The following is a 15,203-nucleotide window of genomic DNA, read 5'->3' on the forward strand; positions in this document are numbered from 1 at the left end:
AGGCTGCACTACGACTAGGTCCCTCCTCTGGGTGGGACCAGGAAGGGGGGTGGTTACACCCCCTTTCCTTTGTCCGGTTCTGCGCCAGCTCTGGGGCTGGGGTGCCCCAGGAACTGGTTTGGACCAGCATATGCACAGGGACACCTTGTGTGCCCCAGGCATGTCTCATTCCTTTCAGCCCTGTCCTACCCAATACACAAAATCCTGTCTGGGGTGGTGCTAGCACCTCCCAAGGCAAGAAACCCTTTGTCCGAGCCTCCCTCGCTGGAAGGACTCCCAGCAGCAGGAGGTCAGACTTGTGTCTGTGGTGGCAGCATCCATTTTGTGACGCTGAGGCTCGAGTTAACTTTAATCGGGGTTCACAGTTACATACATGTCGTGTCCCTCTAGAAGGGTGGAATGCTAACCCCGTCGCCAGAATTGGCGAGGGGTTAGTATTCCAATTCGTATGACCCCTTACTCGACATGTTTTGATAATGCGATACCAAAGTTAGCAAATAACCGCGAGGATTATAATGCACTTAAGAGTATATGGTACGCGTTATCATGGGACAGCTATTAGGACTTGGTTCCGCAAGCTGCAAACGGGCTCAGCTCATGCCAGAGCAACATCTCACATAATTCCAAGCACTCTTCCTTCAGGATTGTTAAGGCCTGCCATAGGAGTGACTGATAGGAATATATGTGTCCATTTTAGGGTTAGATATAGAGATACTATATCTAAAGCAAAGGGTGATTACACCACCTTGCCCCAGCTGTCGTGCAGCCAGTTGTGTCAGATTTGGATGGCCAGCCAGGGGTGCCATAATACATGCTTCAGCCCCTGGTAGGCCCTGGGTACACCTATGCCCTGGATACCTAAGGTATGCTGTACAGGGACTGATAAGGTGGCTCAGTACCAATCGGTAAATGCACCTAAGGTACCTGCTTGTCAATTTAGAGAGAGAACAGCTAGGCTGTGGGTCTGATTAGCAGGCCCACACCCAGGGAAAGTCGTAAACCTGTGAAGCAAAAAGCAAAAATTGGGGGTGACCATAGGATTGCAGACCCTACTCTCCTACATCTCGTACCTCTTGGACTACCTGTTCGGCGGGGCCGTCGGGAATGCGGTCTGGGAATTAGAGGCCTGGATGACCAGACTCTCTGGGGTGGGGTGGGAGGACAGGAAACATGGGTCGCCCGGAGCTGGGCGGTGGCGTCTGGCCACGTTCTTATCTACGGGCGAACCCGTAGTGGGCCTGGACCAAGTGCCCAAAAGAACGTCGGTCAAGGCCTCATTAAACGGCAGCAGAGGCTCCATGGAGCATGACTGCGGCTTAAGGACCTCTGTGAGGAGGTTAGTCCTCACGGCCGCGACGGGGAGCTCAGAGCCCAAGGCCTTGACAGCCCTCGTCAACACCACACCATAGGTAGCCCCTTCCTCCGAAGCCACGGTAGGAGGAGAGACAAATCCAGTGTCTGGAGAGGTGTCCAGGCCACTGGCCTCCCCAAGGTCTCCTGCCCAGTCCATATTAGACTGACACTCCTTGGTCAAAGGGTCCTCAGACCCCTCCCAATCCTCCTCATCACCCATCTCCTGAGATTCAGGGTCGTAATTGTATGAGGTCGGTTCGTAGAAGTAAAAATCTCCAAACGGCGTCGGTGCCCGAGGACTGCGCCGGAGGTGACACCACACGGACCGACGCCGGGGGGGGTCGTAAGGTCCACCAGTGACGATCCAGAGCCCGAGGAAGGCCCAGCGGCGCCGGGCCCGACGCCGCCGGTGCCGCTGTTCCCTGCGATGCCGGGCCCGAGGGCACCGGCGGTGTCGGGATCGTGGGGCTCTGCGGCGCCGGGCCCTGCGGCGCCGGCGGCGTCGGGCCGAAGCACCCAACGGCGTCGGGGTCAAAGCCCCCGACCCACTAGGGCCCCCAGACGGGTCCGCTGGGCCGAAGGCGCCGCGGAGCCCGTCGGAGGAGAAATGGACCTCATGGCCATGAGGAAACGCTCAATCTCCTCCGGCGTCGCGTTCAGCCCAGGGACCGGAGGGTATGGGGCCGGACGCGGCGCCCGCGACTCCCGAGGAGCCGCGTGGGGGGTGTCACCCGAACCCCCGGCCGCATCGCGCGAGCGTCGGGGGGAGTCAGAAGAGCGATGATGCCTCTTCGACTTCTTATGCTTCTTACCTGACGACTTGGACCCGGAGGAGTGGCGCCGACTCCCGGAGCTGTGACGGCTCGGTCCCCGCAACCTGTCCCTCGACCTCCCGTGGGACCGGGACAGGGACCGCACACGGCGCGGGCCGACTGCCGGAGTTCAAGCCGCCTGCGGGACCGCTCCCGCCTGGCTTTCCTCGAAAGGGCCCGACAGTCGGGGCAGGCCTCGTCGTCATGGTCGACGCCCAAACACGTCAGGCACAGGCGGTGGGGATCCGTGACCGACATGGTACGGTCGCACTCGTCGCAATGCTTGAAGCCGGGCATCTCTAGGCACCGTCGGAGTCGTACAGACTTCGAAATGGATCAAAAAGATCACCAAAAACGTAGTCAAAAATTGACTAGGGTAACTGCTCTTTCCAGATCTGCGCTGGCTGGCGTGGAAAAAAGAAGAACTGACGTCAGCACGCGGAGGCGGCGCATAAGTACTCCGACGACGTCATCACGGTGCCCACGACGCCAACGATGGACGCGGAGCCGCAGAAGACGCCTACCGACACGCAAGGGTACTGCTACGCAAAAGTTTCCGGATCCAGTCTGACGCCTGGGGATATTCTAAGGTAAGGAATCTATCACTAACGTGTCCCTTTCAGATTACACAGGATTGTACAATCTTATTATGAGAGAACAAATCTTAAATAATTGTCAGAACCAGTTGTTGCATCAGCACCTGATTGACTCAGATCTGACCTCTCCCCACGAATTGGGAAAGAAGGCAGACAAATGGTGTGAGAAGTTGGCCTGATATGCAGTGCTCACTATTCTAGTGATCACTATGTATCAGTCCAAACAACCCTTATTGATGATTGGTTGGAAGTCAACCGTAGACCAGCTATCCTAGTAGCGTGGACAAGAGCAGTCTTTAGGCTAGACTCTAGAGGGCGTGTTAAGCCAGCTGTTATACCATCACATATACCCCTTGAACACCAAGTGAAAGGATACCACACAAGTGTTATGAAAATAAACAGTGTATTTATTTAGATCACAACAGCCCTGCACTCTTTATGAGGACAGGGTACTAAGCACACAACAAAACTCTTACGAAAATACTTTAAGTTGCACAATTTACACAAGTGCCCGAGGGGCACGGAAAACCATATTCTACAAAAGTGGAATGCGACATTACTAGCAGGTAAGTACTGGACTAATAGGCTTTGGAATCGCTAGGACTGGACTACTGAACCTTCAGATTACTAGCAGGAGGCCTAGGGGACTCGGGTGCAGAGTGTGCACTCTCACGCGGGATGCGGGACAAAGTCTATGGTTGCTAGATTTTACAAAGTTAGTGTTCTCGGGCGAACCCGACTAGTTAGGCTGAAAACGAAAAAGGATCTGGACCCTTGGATAGTGAGGCTATGCTGGGGCACCGAAATGCCGAAGTTACCTAGCCCAGGGGCTGCGGCTGCATAGGTCTGGAAAGACGTCGGGAATCCTCGTTGCAGTCTATGGAGCCTGAAAGAAGAAGTTGCTGGCAGGCGACCAGAGAAGAGATTCGGATGGATCCAAGCCTGGATCGAAGATGGAAGACACCTGTAAGCAGAGGGGACCAAGTTCTGAATCACTAGCCAGTGATTAGATGGGCACCAGGATGGCACCGGGCAAAGTCACCTCGACCAGGTGAGTGGGCGACGCTGGGCTCTGCAGTCTCACGGACCAGGAGGCGTTGTCGGCGACCAGGATGGAGGTGCGAGCTGTCCCACGATGGTTGCTACTGTCGACGTCGCTGGACCCAGGATTGGGGCAACAAGTCTTGGCAAATTCAAGCCCACGCGGTGGACTCAAAATGGCGTCTGGAGTGGACCAGGAGGGCCCAGGGTGCTCCTCTTTTGGAGGGGAGCAAGGGCCAGTCTGGAGCAACCAGACCAGCGGTGTTGATGTCGTTTGTCGTCGGGAAGGCCACAAGCCAGCGGGCTAGTAGCCAGACAACGCGTGAGCAGCAAAAAGCAGAAGGGCCCCACGCAGATCTGGTGGATGCTGGAGGGCTGAACTTCGGTGCTGGAGCTGCTCAGGGTTGGGGCTTCTCGGACCCCAAAGCACCCACTCGAGGATCCCTCGGCGGTCGTGCTGGGCAAGCGTTGTGCAGTCCTGAAGATGGCTGGTCCCTCGAGGTCTCGTCGCACCCACGGGTCTCAGCTGAGCGGACGATGTGGGTAGAGGTCAGAGGTGCCAGGGAAGCCGGTTCTCGTCGAGCTGGGCAGTCTTGATCCGGAGGAGAGACTTACAGCAGGCCGCGATGCTTGGATGGTGCCTGCGGATGCAGGGTGACTACTCCTTAGCCACAAGGGAGAAATCTTGAGAAGAAGTCGAGAGCTCCTTTCGTAGAAAGTAGTTTCTTGATTCAAAGATGATCTCATTTGGAAGGGGGCCCGCTCCTATCTTTATACTAGGAAAAGGGGCTGGCACGCGACTAGGTCCTGCCCATGGGTGGGACCAGGAAGGGGGGTGGTTACACCCCTCTCCCATGCCGGGCTATCCCCAGCTCAGGGGCTCGTGTGCCCCTGGAACTGGTTCTAGCCGGCAGATGCATAGTGAGCACCGGGGTGCCACTTGCAGTCACCTTCCTCTAAAGCCCTGCCTACCCAGGATACACAAAACCCTGTCTGGGATGGTGCTAGCACCGCCCCTGACAGGAAACCCTTTGTCCAAGCTCCCCTCGCTGGAAGGACTCCCAGCTGCAGGGGGTCAGACTCGTGTCTGTGGTGGCAGCATCCATTTTGTGATGCTGAGGCTTGAGTTAACTTTAACCGGGGTTCACAGTTACATACATGTCGTGCCCCTCTAGAAGGGTGGAATGCTAACCCCGTCGCCAGAATTGGCGAGGGGTTAGTATTCCGATTCGTATGACACCTTACTCGACATGTTTTGATAAAGCGATACCAGAGTTCGCATTTAACCGCGAGGATTATAATGCAATTAAGAGTATATGGTATGCGTTCTCATGGAACAGCTATTAGGACTTGGTTCCGCAAGCTGCAAATGGGCTCAGCTCATGCCAGAGCACCATCTCACACGATTCCAAGCACTCTGCCTTCAGGATTGCCAAGGCCTGCCATAGGAGTGACTGATAGGAATCTGTGTGTCCATTTTAGGGTTAGATATAGGTATATTATATCTAAAGCAAAGGGTGATTACACCACCTTGCCCCAGCTGTCGTGCAGCCAGTTGTGTCAGATTTAGATGGCCAGCCAGGGGTGGCATAATACATGCTGCAGCCCCTGGTAGGCCCTGGGTACACCTATGCCCTGAGTTACAGGGTCTGATAAGGTGGCCCAGTACCAATTGGTAAATGCACCTAAGGTACACGTGTGTTTAACATGCATGGTTATGTGAGCTGACACTAAAAGTCAGTGAGTGTTTAGATGAATGATGGTTTGATTTCACTTTTTCATTGGTTACTAGTTCTGCCTATGTGCTTTGTCAAGCTTACTGACAGCATGGTAACATCTTGCATGGAGAACAGAAAGCAGTGTTCATTTAACTTTCTATTTGAAATGCGTCCACAAATTTGTGTGGGTTTGCCTTGGAACACATCATTTAATGTGTTTTTCCGGAGGTCGGAATGTTATAAATAAACCAGTCGGATTGTGATAAGAGTTTTCAGCTGTGGATGGCACACGAACCAGTGTCTTAGAATTAGTGCGTTAATGGTAGAGAAGAATTTATAAAACAGACCCATCATAGAATGTGCTTTTAATTAGTGAAATGCAACCGTGTGCTTTTATAGAAAATAATATTATAGAAGATATATATGGATATTTTCCTACTGCAAGCTGAATTTTTTCAAAATGTAAATGTTTCTGACATGCAGCAGAACAGTGTGTGACAGTTATCACACTCACTTAGTTAGTAAAAATGTCTGTTTGAAAATTAATGAACCAGGCCCTTTTAATAGGTAGAATAGAAAGGCTTGCACACTAAATTTTTACTTCTTTGTTATACAATGCAAACCTTTTTAAACATGCTGTCTGATATATGTCCACCAGCCTTTGAAAATAGGATTTATTATGTCTGATTCAGAGGTCAGTTAGACTGTAATGCTCACACAGGAGGTTTCAGATAAAACATTTAGTGGAGAAATTTCAATTGATATGTGCAGAGAAATATTAAACCCAACAGTCCATGATAATTCGTTTTTTCAGAATCAAATTGCCCCCTTTTTGTGTGTTAATCTGCATACTAAATAAATGCCCATGTTTCAAATGTCTTGCCTTCTAGCTGCATTAGTTAGACAAAAGTGTTTTTTTTAGAAAGTGGAACTTTTAAGTAACAGTACATTGTAACAGAATTATTTTAAAATGCCAGCATGTGTCTGAATTACAAAGCAAAAAATATGTCCTTATTAATTACTGATTTAGGATGCTTTACATCACGTTTTAAATTTCCTTCAGTTAGTTTGAGAATAGTGGTCTGGCCTGGGAACAGAATTTGTTTTTTTGTTTTGAGTTACAAAGTATGTGCCGAGCAGTGCCTGTCTTGTTATCATTGGCAAACGTCCAATTTCGTTCCGCGCAAGAAATGTTTATGTAAGGGAGGGGTCAAGTCGCTCTTCCTTGCTGTCGGCGCAGACAGCTTCACTGCCTTCAGATAAGGGATCCTTGTACATGCAGAATAGTTGGCCCTTGGAGTTAGTTAGATACAGTAGGCCTGGGTGTGCTTCCCTGATTAGAGGCTAGAGATGCTTGAACCGAGTGCTTGGCAGGAAGCTTTGCTCCTGCAATGAGCTCAGTGTTGGCAGTGATTCAATTTTACATCATAGTGTAGCTTGGCTCCTGCTTGGATCAGATTCAAGCTCTGAGCGCGAACATCTTTCTGGAGGTGGGGGCTGCTTCTCAGAGGAGTGAGGCAGTACACGCAGTCCAGACTACCCGGGAATACCAATCTTTCTCATGAAACAGCCTAGAGAGGGTAGATGGCTTGTCCCTTATTGAGGTTCCTGTAGATTAAAGGGGTCCCTATGTACAAGGTCGTGTACTAGGACAGGACAGTAAGTTTCTGATTGACACAGGGGCGAACAGAACTACCATCAGCCATGACGAGGTTCCAGGGGCACCTCTCTCGGGCTCACAAAATATTTCCTTGGGATTTTCAGGAAAGCCTATTGTTAATGAAGTGTCAAAGCCAGTTTCCCTTGGAGTTGGTCCACTGTCACGTACCACAGACTTGGTGCTTACTAAATCATGTCCAGAAAACATGCTAGGTATAAAGACATTAAAGGAACTAGGAGCAGTTATTTGTTGTTCTCCAGAAGGAGTGCGACTGTTCTTATGTGATTTTAAGGGAAATTATGTTCTGAAAGATTTTGACCCCAGACTCCAGAATGTACCACAGCACCTATGGGCACAAGGTCCGACTGACGTAGGTCACATGAACATAACACCACACCGTGTCACTTTCAAAGCAGGAGTAGTACTCCCACGTATACGACAATACAAGATACCACCTGATGCCATAGTGGCCTTATTAAAGATTGTTGACGAACTCATTGCACATGGGGGGTGGTAGAGACTGACTCAAATATATGTAACTCACCTGTCCTTCCTATCCTTAAACGATCAGACCCTAATGCACCACTGTGAGAAGGTGGCCTGATATGCAGTGCTCACTATTCTAGTGAACACTATGTATCAGTCCAGCAACCCTTATTGATGATTGGTTGTAAGTCAACCTTATAGACCAGCTATCCTAGTAGCGTGGATACGAGCAGTCTAAGGCTAAAGACTCGAGAGGGCGTGTTAAGCCAGCTGTTATACCACATATACCCCTTGAACACCAAGTGAAAGGACACCACACAAGTGTTATGAAAAATAAACAGTTATTTATTAAAGATCACAACAGCCCTGTACTCTTTATGAGGACAGGGTACTAAGCACAAACCAAAACTCTTACAAAAATACTTAAGTTAGCACAGTATATACAAATGCCCGAGGGGCACGGAAAACCATATACTTGAAAAGTGGAATGCGAAATTACTAGCAGGTAAGTACAGTACTAATAGGCTTAGGAATCGCTAGGACTTAACTATAGAACCTTCAGATTACTTATAGGAGGCCTAGGGGACTCGGGTGCAGTGTGTGCACTCTCACGCGAGATGCGGGACAAAGTCTATGGTAGCTAGGAATTGCAAAGTTAGTGTTCTTGGGCGAACCCGACCTGGTAGGGAGAAAACGAAAGTAGATTCTGACCCTTGGATAGTGAGGCTATGCTGGGGCACCGAAATGCCGAAGATACCTAGCCCAGGGGCTGCAGCTGCATAGGACTCAAAAGACGTCGGGAATCCTCGTTGACGGACCAGGAGCCTGGAAGAAAGAAGTTGCTGGCAGGCGACCAGTGAAGAAAGTTCGGTGGATCCAAGCCTGGATCGATGGAAGATGACACCTGAAAGCAGAGGGGACCAAGTTCGAGACTACTAGCCAGTAGTCAGTGGGCACCAGGAGGGCACCGGATGGTAGCCACCTCGACAAGGCGTGTGGGTGACGCTGGGCTCGGAGATCTCACGGACCAGGAGGCGTTGTCGGCGACCAGGAAGGAGGATCGAGCTGTCCCACGAAGATAGAAGCTGTTGGCGTCGCTGGACCCAGGATTGGGCAACAAAGCCTTGGCAAATTCAAGCCCACGCGGTGGACCTAAAATGGCGTCTGGAGTGGACCAGGAGGGTCCGGGGTGCCTCTCTTCAAGAAGGAAGCAAGGGCCAGTCTGGAGCAACCAGACCAGCAGCAGTGATGTCGTCGGGCGTCGTTCAGAAGGCCCCAAGCCAGACGGCTAGTAGCCAAACAACGCGGTGCACAGCAAACAGCAGAAGGGCCCCACGCAGATCGTGGAGATGCAGGGAGGCTGATCTTGGGTGCTGGAGCTGTGCAGGGTCGGGGCTTCTCGGACCCCAAAGCACTCACCCGTGGAGGACACGGTGGGCTTGCAGTAAAGATGTCGTGCAGTCTTGGCGATCGTCGGTCCCTCGAGGTCTCGTCGCACTCACGGTTCTCAGCTTGGCTGTAGAGGTGAGTAGAGGTCAGAGGTGCCAGGGAAGCCGGGTCTCGTCGAGCTGGGTCGTCGGATTCGTGATGAAGGACTTGCAGCAGACCGCAGTGTTCTTTAGGATGGTGCCTGCGGATGCAGGGTGACTACTCCTTAGCCACAAGGGAGAATCTTGAGGAAGAAATCTTGAAGTCCTTTCGCAGAAAGTCGTGTCTTGATTCCAAAGATGATCTAATTTGAACAGGGGGCCCGCTCCCATCTTTATACTAAAAAGGGGGGCTGACCCGGTGACTAGGTCCTGCCTATGGGTGGGACTAGGAGGGGGGTGGTTACACCCCTCTGCCATGCCGGACTTCCCCAGGCCAGGGGCTGGTGTGCCCCTGGAACTGGTTCAGACCGGCCTATGCGTAGTGAGCACCGGGGTGCCACTCAGCAGTCACCTTCCTGTAAAGCCCTGCCTACCCAGGATACACAAAACCATGTCTGGGACGGTGCTAGCACCGCCCCTGACAGGAAACCCTTTGTCCAGGCTCCCCTCGCTGGAAGGACTCCCAGCTGCAGGGGGTCAGACTCGTGTCTGTGGTGGCAGCATCCATTTTGTGGAGCTGAGGCTTCAGTTAACTTTAACCGGGGTTCACAGTTACATACATGTCGTGTCCCTCTAGAAGGGTGGAATGCTAACCCCGTCGCCAGAATTGGCGAGGGGTTAGTATTCCAATTCGTATGACACCTTACTCGACATGTTTTGATAAAGCAGTACCAAAGTTAGCATTTAACCGCGAGGATTATAATGCACTTAAGAGTATATGGTATGCGATATCATGGAACAGCTATTAGGACTTGGTTCCGCAAGCTGCAGACAGGCTCAGCTCATGCCAGAGCACCATCTCACACGATTCCAAGCACTCTGCCTTCAGGATTGTCAAGGCCTGCCATAGGAGTGACTGATAGGGATCTGTGTGTCCATTTTAGGGTTAGGTATAGGTATACTACACCTACAGCAAAGGGTGATTACACGACTTTGCCCCAGCTGTCATGCAGCCAGTTGTGTCAAATTTAGGAGGCCAGCCAGGGGTGGCATAATACATGCTGCAGCCCCTGGCAGCCCTGGGTACACCCATGCCCTGAGTTACAGGGTCTGATAGGGTGGCCCAGTACCAATTGGAAATGCACCTAGGGTACATGGAATCCATTTTAAAGAGAGAGCAGTAGGCCTGGGGTCCTGATTGGCAGGGTCCCAGGTCGACTATGTCCAAAACCAGCTAAAACACAGGGCAAAAAGTTGGGGGCAACCATAGTCAGGATGTACCTTCCTACAACCACCAGTTTACAGACTAGTAGTTGAACAAATGTGTAGTACCACAATACCCAGTGGTCCCAGACATTTCTTCATTACTGTCTGCTATTGATTCTGAAGCATCATTCTTTACAGTAACTGACCTGAAAAAAGTCTTTTTCAGTGTTCCAATTCATCCAGACAGCCAGTATCTCTTCTGATTCAGTTTAAGTGGACGTAGCTTTAAATTTTTAAAGGTTTTACAGAGAGCCCTAGCATTTACAGTCAAGCATTAAAAAGACAGCTGGACAGTATTAACATGCCTACCGACACAGTACTGATCAGTATCCTGATCACAGCATGGTCAGAGACAGACTGCGAACAGACATCACTGACAGTTTTACACTTTCTGACAAGACAAGGGGCACAAAGTGTCCACTTCGAAGTTACAATTCTATGCCCAGCAAGTGGTTTACCTTGTACACTTGCTGTCCAAGAGGGGTAGGCAGCTGACACCTGACCGCATTCAGTTAATTTCTAGCCTTCCACAGCCCAAGGCACAAAAGGAAGTACGGGCCTTCATGTGGCCTCACTTCATACTGTAGGAAAAGGATTCCCCAGTATGCCCTTCTAGCCAAACCACTGATACAATTGACAACACAGGAAGCAGTGTCTTCGACTGTCCTCCTTTGGACACAAGAACATACCTTGGCATTTGAAGAATTAAAAAGAGCCTTATGTCAAGCGCCAGTTTTAGCGACTCCTAGTTACAGCAAACCTTTTATGCTTTTCATGACTGAACAAGATGAAACAGCATTATCTGTCCTTACACAAGATCAAGCTGGAAAACACAAGCCCTGTGCTTATTTTACATTAGATCCAGTGGCCCAGGCTCTGCCTGTGTGCCTGGAAGCAGTTGTAGCAACAGCTCTAGCTATTAGACAAAGTGGCCAGACTCCATAGTGTTAGGACCTTCCCTGATAGTCCAGGTACCACATGCAGTGGAAGTTCTCTTTAAACAGAACACAGACACAACACTTAACTGTAGCGAGACTGACAGGATATGGACTGACGTTATTTCAGCCAAACATAGAGATCAGACAATGTAACATTCTTAACCCTGCCACACTTTTGCCCGTAAGTACAGTAGACACCGCACCACATGACTGTGTGGAAGTAATAAATACAGTGACGAAACCAAGACAAGACCTGACAGATATGGCACTTCCAGATCCTGACCTGACACTTTATGTTGATGGTTCATGCATGAGAACAAGCACAGGAGAGTTAGTGGCCGCATATGCCGTGACCACTGATACTGAAGTCATAGAGACCCACAGAATAGACACACTGTCAGCACAAGCAGCAGAGCTCATCGCTCTGACACAAGCCTGCATAAGAGCCAAGAACTTGAAAGTGAACATTTATACAGACTCACAGTACGCTTTTGGCGTAGTCCATGACTTTGAAGTTCTCTGGAGGGAGAGAGGTTACTTGACCTCTCATGGGGCCAAAATTCAGCACGGTCCGCTTATTCAGGCCCTGTTAGAAGCTATACATTTATCTACAGCCATAGCTATCCTGAAATGCAAAGCATATACCAAAGTCACAGACACCATTTCCCAGGGTAATGACCTGGCAGACCGAACTGCCAAACTTACAGCCTAGACAACAACAGACACGACAAAGACAGAGGTACCATTACTGACGAATAGCATGACAGTCAGGGATCCTTCACAAGATGCACTCGACATACAGACATATGCCACTTCAGGTGAAATAAAGAAATGGACTGAACAAGGAGGGGTCCAGACTGACTAAGGTTGGATGACTAAAGGCAAAGCTACATGGTTTCGTCCAGATTCCATGGTACAAGTAATCATAAACACAAACACATAGTCCAGCACACTTGGGAGAGAAGGCAATGCTTGACAGTTTACAGAATATCTGGTTTAACAAGCACCTGCGTGCAGCAGCGAAGCAGAAAGTACTTACCTGTATGATCTGTTGCCAGTTCAATCCAGGTAAAGGCATTCCGGTGGAACAAGGTGGATTCCATCCTCCTGACCACCCTTTTGAGTTCCTTCAGATGGATTATATCCAAATGGACAAATTAGTGTGTGCACTAACTAGATGGACAGAAGCGTACCCAGTCCCAGATTATACTGCAGCAGGCCTTGTAGAAAGCCATAATCAGACACTTAAGACGAGATTAGGGGTACGCCTATGCCTAAAATAAAATATCTGATGTTGACAATAACATGCTGACAAATTACCTGGCTTCCTTGATGTCTGCACTACTCTCTCTTCATTCACAGGTTGCCGCCGCCTTCCCTGACAACACCCAAGTCCAGGAGCCTGCCATAGTCCCTGGAGATGTTATCTATGAGCGGAACTTTTGACCGATCAAGCCCCCTTGAGCCGCATTGGAGGACGCCGAAGCTTGTGCTACACACCACGAGGACTGCTATCCGGCTCGAAGGACGAAAAGGAAATTCTATGGACAATTTGGAACTTTGACAATGACAATAAAAATGACAATGACCCCAGTGACTCAAAACCCCCTTTTCTAGAAAAACTCCGCATCAGGAGTATTAATCCAAGTTACGGTCTAGTAAATCAGACAGTTTAATTGTTTAAGTCCCTCTCGGGTGAATCGGTTAGACAGGTTCCTGACATGTATGAGACCGTAGATCAGAATAGCAGTAGACAGAGAGATAAAAGAGAGACGTACTGCAAATCCCTTCGCAGTCGATTTATAAGAACTCTGATTATTATGTTCCTTTGATTCCATGTTTTCTTTCCTCCTATTACCTCACATGTACACTTTTCTTTTAACGACACTGCAGAGCACACATTTAGTGATCTGCCACCCCATGAAGCACTGCGCAACAATTCTTTCATTCGTATGTTGCACCATTCTCATCAGACCAGTAATGCAACAAATTGCTGGGTATGTGGCCAACTCCCGCCTTATCAGAAAACGAAGGGAGTTCTGCCCTTCTTCCCTTTTCCGTTCTCCCACAATGGTTCGTGCGGAGCATGGTTTGCTTTAATGACATCACTAGACAGAACATCCGTAGTTTCCCAGAGTGACTGGATACATGGAAACCTGAATAAAGTAATGAATGAAGTATGTTTCCCAGACAAAGACGGGCTCCCTCAAAGGAAGGGGACCAACCTAGAAAATGAAGAGTACAAGCAAGGAAATGCTTCCCTCAATTTTATAATACTGAATGTTCAGCCCAAGCAAAATACAGGACCACAATCTATTTCAGTCCTACCAGCAAAAGGTGATTTGTGTGTTAGAAAGAAAGGATCAGTACATATGGGACACAGTGAATGTAATACTGTAGTAGAGTTTAATGACCCAGGAAAGTCCATTTTCAAAGCATCACGCCATACCTATTTCATTTGCGGTCAGACAGCCTATGTACATCTGCCCTCAGACTGGGGTGGAACATGTTATATAGCTTTCCTTCTGCCCCCTATCTTTCTAGCCCCATCCCATTATCATCGAGATTCACGACTAGTACATGTCAGACACAAGAGGGAGATAAATTCCCCAGTTGTTGATCAGACTGAGACAGCTTGGGAGCAATATACAGATTTCAACAAAGGATTCTTTTTCTTCATAGGTCCCGTCCAAAACAGTAAACTCATACGCAGGTTAACAAGAACTCTGGAAGCAGTAGTAAATGAGACTGCATCTGCCCTGGCTAACTTGACCCAGGAGCAGTCTGCCATGAGACTGTCTCTGTCTGCAGTGTGACCCAGCGATTTGCAGCTTGTGTGCCACTGCCTGTATTCCCCATCCACGTATCCAGAAGAGACAAGAAGAGCAAATGATGCAGTCTGACCATATACAAGGTCTTATGCAAATAGATGAGACTTGAAGGGAACGTAGGGGACAAGGAGGGAATGAGGTAAATGAAATTTTATATGGCCTATGTGTCCCCTATCGTCCCCTATTGTGTACCCCAACGTTTAATGTATGTGCATGACATCCATGCATTTTCCCTCTATGGCCGAAATGATGACGCCTCTGTGTTTACATTTGCGTCCAACGTTAACATGTCAGTTACCAGGCCCACCATGAAAGAAAGGATAATTCTGCTTTTAAGCCTATGTTGCCAATGTCTTTACATGGTGCACGTTTTTAACATCGAGATGCACCCGTTTTTGAGGCTCCGCAGGGCCAGGACACAAATCCAGGCCTAAAGCCACCTGAAACACTCTGAAAGCTGCAGTTTAGTTATTTATCCCTGAACTCTCACACATTTCCTGCCACAGCCGAGAGATGCCCAGCAATTGCCTGCCAAGACAGTGTTATGCCTACAGTTATCTGTTCTGCTCCACAGAAACACATTCCTGCCTAATGAAAAGGATAAACATATTCCGCCTGCAGAAGATAGGGCCTAGCCTTTCTGTCTCCATTTAAGTGATTTACAGAGCTCGCATCCATAGAAAGCCCATGGCCCCCATGTAATGAACCAAGAAATGTATGCCCGCACTGGCTCTTAGTGATGAGCAACCTTTGCTTGAGTGACCTTTATTTCAGATAAAACATCCCCGGACCCAAGATATCAGATATTACTAGATGTACAAGTCGTCCTGACACTGAAGATTTCTCTACTAGACCGAAAGTCAGCCCCCCCAGCTTCCCCTAGTCACACGTCAATTACACGTCATGACCAAGTTGCACACAAGTAGGGCAAAGTTCCAGCTGGCCATGCAACCCCCTCCATGTATCCACCCAC

At 49.4% G+C, this 15,203-nt stretch overlaps 1 protein-coding gene across 6 annotated transcripts in view; it reads right to left on the reverse strand.

The window, feature by feature from the left end:
- The window catches only part of GBF1 (golgi brefeldin A resistant guanine nucleotide exchange factor 1), a 2,509,897-nt gene that overhangs the window by 278,193 nt on the left and 2,216,501 nt on the right, over positions 1-15,203 (reverse strand). The gene's annotated exons all lie outside the window — the stretch shown is intronic.

This window comes from Lissotriton vulgaris, chromosome 5, assembly GCF_964263255.1.
Source record: "Lissotriton vulgaris chromosome 5, aLisVul1.2, whole genome shotgun sequence".
Classification (NCBI taxonomy): Eukaryota; Metazoa; Chordata; class Amphibia; order Caudata; family Salamandridae; genus Lissotriton; species Lissotriton vulgaris.